This window comes from Sebastes fasciatus, chromosome 10 (assembly GCF_043250625.1).
Source record: "Sebastes fasciatus isolate fSebFas1 chromosome 10, fSebFas1.pri, whole genome shotgun sequence".
In the NCBI taxonomy this organism is placed as follows: domain Eukaryota; kingdom Metazoa; phylum Chordata; class Actinopteri; order Perciformes; family Sebastidae; genus Sebastes; species Sebastes fasciatus.
The window spans coordinates 25,025,421-25,031,040 of record NC_133804.1 but is presented as its reverse complement, the minus strand read 5'-3'; the positions used below and the strand labels follow the sequence as shown (position 1 = coordinate 25,031,040).

At 38.7% G+C, this 5,620-nt stretch overlaps 1 protein-coding gene across 13 annotated transcripts in view; it reads left to right on the top strand.

Annotated features, from left to right (window-relative positions):
• Positions 1-5,620, top strand: part of prom1a (prominin 1a) — an 89,464-nt gene that overhangs the window by 19,632 nt on the left and 64,212 nt on the right. The window lies entirely within an intron of this gene.

Genomic DNA, 5,620 nt, shown 5'->3' with positions numbered 1-5,620 from the left:
CCATGTCGCCCAGATTTATTTGTATCTGTGTGTTTGTGCATCTCCCTCTGGCCTGCATTTCTACCCATCAATGTGATTTCCACTTGAGGGGAGGCTGTCAAGTTTACTAAATGTGCAGACTGGGTTGTATTTTACAGTACATGCATGTATTGGTGCATGAGAGCAGGATAAGAGATGTTAGTTTGTTTTCAATGTGCTCATCTGGCTCCTGTGTGAAAACAGAGTTAAGTGGAGTGTGGGACTCCAGCAGCTTGTATATATGTAGCTAAGAGTCTCAGCTGTTTACAAAGTGCTCTTCAAACACCCACTCATATATATTTACTGTATGTAAACAGATGGAAAACTGCCATCTTGTATGATGCATTAACATCATTATCTAACTAGAGGCTGAGAATGAAACCGCAGGGATATTCTTTTTTAATTAAAATGTGAGGGATAACTTTCTCATGGCAGGTTCAGACCAACTAATACCTTTCTTATTAGTTACACCATCGTGGATATAAAAGAAGGAGGACCTGAACCTCTCGATACAGCTTAATCCTGCAAATGACATTGGTGGGAGCATTGTTACCAAATCATCACGGTAAAAGATTAACAGTTTTAAATTAAAGGCCTTTCCACCTTGTCGTTTTGTAAGTGTATGTATGTGTGTGTGTGTATGTGTCCTCCTGTCTGTTGGTTGTGTAAAGCTAAGCCTGATTCCCTCTCCATAGTTACAGATTCTATGGTAACAGAGTGTTTACCTTGTGAGGAGGTGTTTTTACACCAAGCTCATGGGAAGTTAGCTCTGATACAAACAGTCAGGACACACACACACACACACACACACATACATACAAGCCTGTTGTCCTTTATCAGAAACATTTCAGTTAAATGTCAAGTCACTAGCGTGCTAACATTCACTGGAAGACATTTACCAAAACAGGATCTGATGCAACCGTGAACTCAGTGGAGGGAAAACCCCACAAAATCAGAGTTTACATCAGCTTTTTACGGCATATGTCAACGTTTATATGACACATTGTTAGTACACATGACCACAAGTACTATCAGGTGGATGTAATTTGAATGTCTGGAGTACAACAACATTGAGTTATTAAGTAGCAGCGGGTATAACAGCAATTGATTTTAATGTATTAGATTGTTTGCGTCATCGGGGCTGCACAATTAATTGAAATTGATCAAAATCGCAATATGGTCTACAGCAATTTTTTTAAATCGCAGGAGGCGAAATGTGTGTCAAAATACCATTTTAAATTAAATATTGTTGTGCTGCAGAGATGTCCTGTCCTACACATCATATTCTACAGACTTAAGAAAACATCTTTGTTTGATACAGATCCCCGCAAAAATCACACCATAATCATTTTAATATGTTTTACGAATGAAAATGACAATAATGATGTAAAGATTATCATTCTCTCTAATATCGCAAATCATATTGCAATTGCAATATTAGTTAAAATAATCACAATTAGATATTTTTTCAAAATTGTTCAACCCTGTGCGTCATATGGATCACCAACTATAAGTTTAATGTTTCCATTACATCTAATGATGTCAAGTCAATTATTATTTATTTAGCAGAAAACAGAAAGTTATCTCATGACACAGAGCAGGTCTAGACCGAACTCTTTAAAGTACACAATCATCTACACCTGTACTTCTCAAACAGTTTGGTTTTTGACCCGTTAGAATTAAGCAATGTCTACTCGTGATATGTCTCCTTCGATGAGTTGTGAGCAGGTTGTTTAATTGTATTATTTTGTAGAGGCCTAAAGAATTCAAACAATTCAGTCACTTACAATGAACCCGCAAAAGGTTTGAAACTTTTCAAAAAAGAGAATAGAAATTTTTGTGGGTGTTTTTCATATCCTGTTAATCACGTCACTAAATCTCAGATTCATCTTGCCTGGATGTGTGAAAACAGGAAAAACAGGAAGTGGAAGGCAGTGCGCATGTAGGATGTGGTATTTTGATTTAGGCTACAATCACACAGGTCACTTTTTGTAATCTAGCTGCTCTTGTCAGTTGTCACATCTCGACCAGACTATGTCAACCTAAATCAATACAGCAGTGGTTAAGATATAGTGACTTTTATTCTCTAGTAATGCAACCCATAGCATTTGTTTTTGTTGTGAATGTTAACGTTTTTCAAAGTCCAAACCCCCAGTTTGTAACAGAGGCTTTCTTTTAAAAATGTGTAGTCTCCAAACCTACACATACAAAGCTCATACAGGACTGCAGAAGCCTTAGAACTGGCATTGAGTAGTACATTTTCAATGACTAGTGAACAGGCTCTCTTGGGTAAAATCAGTGGAGTGCCCCTTTGAGAGATATCTTGTAGCTCAGTTTGTATTGTTAGAATACCATGTAGATGTACATGGTGAATATGAGTATTTAGTTGCATACTTCTCTCCATCTTTCTTGTCGGCCTTCACTTGTTTCACTCTCAAGTAAAGACTTCTCTAGTAAACACACAAAAAAGCCATTATCTAAAAATACTGAAAACTTTTTTGTTGCATAGCAACAAGGATGAAGAAATGTTCGGGGCATGCTTTTAGCTCCTGCTGTTACTAGATATTCACAGTGGCACCTTGAGAAAAGACCCTCCAGAAGGTGTCAAAAGGCATCTTGGGTACCAAAACGGCTCAACGGCAAAACGTACTGCCGTGACATATGCAGTTATTAAAGTGGAAATCTTCTGTTTAATTACACCTTCATCTTGGTGGATGAGCTCTAATTGCTGCAATGATTTTGTACTGTTTTACCTGCCAAACAGCGTGGGTGGTACTTTGCTGGATTTCTCTATTTATAAAGTTTGAGTTTTCTTCACTGGTGCACTTTTTACTCGTTGTTCTGCTTGGTTACTATTCTGTTTATTCCAAACAAACCAGTTTTGCTTCTTGCCATTTGTAAAAAAAAAAAGACCTGCCTGACCTTTGTATTAAATATACTGTAAAAACTATGTTTTGCTATAGGCACATTCACTATGGTGTTAGTATCGGTCAGCAACAAAATGTGTTATGAACCTGCATTTATTGATATTTTGATGACTTTGGGGGCTGCAGAAACAAGCTGAAAACACAGCATTTAAGTTGATATGCAAACTTCTTAGCCAACAGTTGCCTATATACACATCTAGCAGATATGGAGCAATATAAGCATTAGTTTAGGGTTGTTTTCTGTCCACCAAGTGAATGTTAGTTCATATTTACTCCCCCCTTAAACTCTGTTTTTGCTCTCACCAACTCCTGAGGGAAATACCTGTCTCCCTAGCTGCTAAATGTTCCTCTACGTTCACCAGCTGGTGGCTGACTGTGTCTGTCTGCTGAAAACATTTTTTCATTCTGCTGTATCTGAAAACACAGCTGATGATAACGGTGAGACTGAACCAAAACAGTAAAGTTGCATGTTTTAAAACCAAAAACAATGAGCCGAAAGACGCTAAAACGCTTTGTAGAGCTGAGGGAAACTGCAGTCAGGGGATAACTGATCACTATGTATGTATCATAGACTTTATATAAGAAGTGGATGCAGTCACCGTGACATCACCCATTGGTTTGTGGACTACGGTTTTGAAGCCTCGAGTTCAGCATTTTGGGAGTCGCCAATTTGTTTTTTTGCAACCAGAAGTGACACAAGAGGGTGGCGCTAAGTACAACCGAATGCTGAACAAGACATTTTTGGGCAACCAAAATGTTAATATTAATATTTGTGAACTGAAAACACACTGAAAGGGTTAAATTGTAAGATGAAAACACAGAAAACTCCCAGACCGGACAACGTCGTGGTAACGACCTGTCAATCACAAGGTAGCCATGCCCTAAAGCATACTCTGCTTTATGGTCTATTTGACTCTAACTGGGACCATAATTTACTAAATGAACATTGTGCTGTATTGAAGAAGACTTGAAACTAGCGATTGAGACCATAAACTCATGTTTACAATGTTTACTGAGGTAATAAATCAAGTGAGAAGTCGGCTCATTTTCTCATAGACTTCTATACAATCAGACTTCTTTTTGCAGCCAGAGGAGTCGCCCCCTGCTGGCTATTAGAAAGAATGCAAGTTTAAGGCACTTCAGCATTAACTTCACTTTACAGATGCCCAATGGTATGTACGTTGTCATTTGATCCATTGTTAATACAAATATAGCAGCTTTAAATAAAATGTATTTATATGATAATCTCCAGCAAAAATCCTGGTTTATGTCACTGAAGCGACGGAGAAACCAAGCAGAGTTCCCTGTATGCATTAGTGTTACAACTCCTGCTGAATGTAATTCTGAACATAAAGCTCTCTCCCGTTTGTGTCCTCAGATAACTTTGTGAAGGAGAATCCACGTAGTTGGCAACAGCGTCCTTCCTCTGTTCAGGAAAAAAAATCCCCAACTGGCTCTCTGCTTTGTTGCACCGTGCGTCTTACAAGCAGAGCGTGGCTGAATGAAGTTTTGTGGTGTGGAAGTGCATCTCATGGCCAGGCTTACTAACTTACTCATTTATTTATTTTTATAATAAGCCTGTTAGCGACGGTGTCACAGACAACTGCCGGGGCTTAGTAGGGGGACTATTAGAGTTTTGTTGATTCGGCTGGTGGCTTTTGGAGCGAGCTGATTGGAATTTTTCCCCCTTTTTTTCTGAGCTGTTTCAGCCGTCAGTAAATACACAGTAAGTCACGACAGCATGGAAATCTTAGTTTCCATGGCACCAACTTAATCTCTTTATCTTTCCAACTACCCACCTAACTGTCATCTATGCATCTATTTACATATCTATGTATCAATCCATCACTTCTCTCATGGGGAGGTATAAAGGGACAATGCGTGAATACTTTCTCTCTGCTGTTTTTCTTTGTCCATCTGTCTCAACCGGTTCCAGATTTTTTCTTTATCCCCTTCGGCAGTCTTTCCTTCTGTCTCTTCCGCTTTTTACACTTTCTGCTTTCCCATTTCAGCTGTTTAATCTTATGTTCTTATGCAGAACAACTTATAAGTGAGAATGTAAAATAAGCTTCAATTCTGACACCAGCAGCATTAACAGCGTCTGGTAGCAAGCAGCACTCGTCTGTCAGTCACAGTCTTTCACTTTCTTTTTTTGCGCTTCTGTCAAGATTTGCTCCACTACCAGTCCAGTTTCTGCAGTACACCTGCTGTACACCTGTTTTAACTATTGCATTTACTGAAAAGCAGAAATAATTTCATGCTATACTAAACACTATAAACTAGAGCTTGACCAATAAATCATCCAGGTTTTTCACAAGGAAGAAGAATGCGTGGAATAAAAAAAAAAACGAGATCTCTGGTTCTGCCGCATTGATTTTGATTTCAAACTGCCAATCGTGAGTCCGACAGTTTTATAGAAGTGTAATGCTAAATAGAGAGCTCCAGGGATATTTTGTAGGCCAACCAGAAAGTTAGCGTTGCCCTCGGTTCCCTCAACAAAAAAACAATCGGATTTTTTCAATGGGTTTTGGATGTCAACAAAGCACAGAGTAACTCTGATTACAACACACACAGAGGGAGCGACTTCATTCTCTGCTCAGGTAGACATTGCTCCTCTATATCTTTACATAGACAATAGTTGTTTGCTGCTACATTAATGCTCCGATATCGTATAG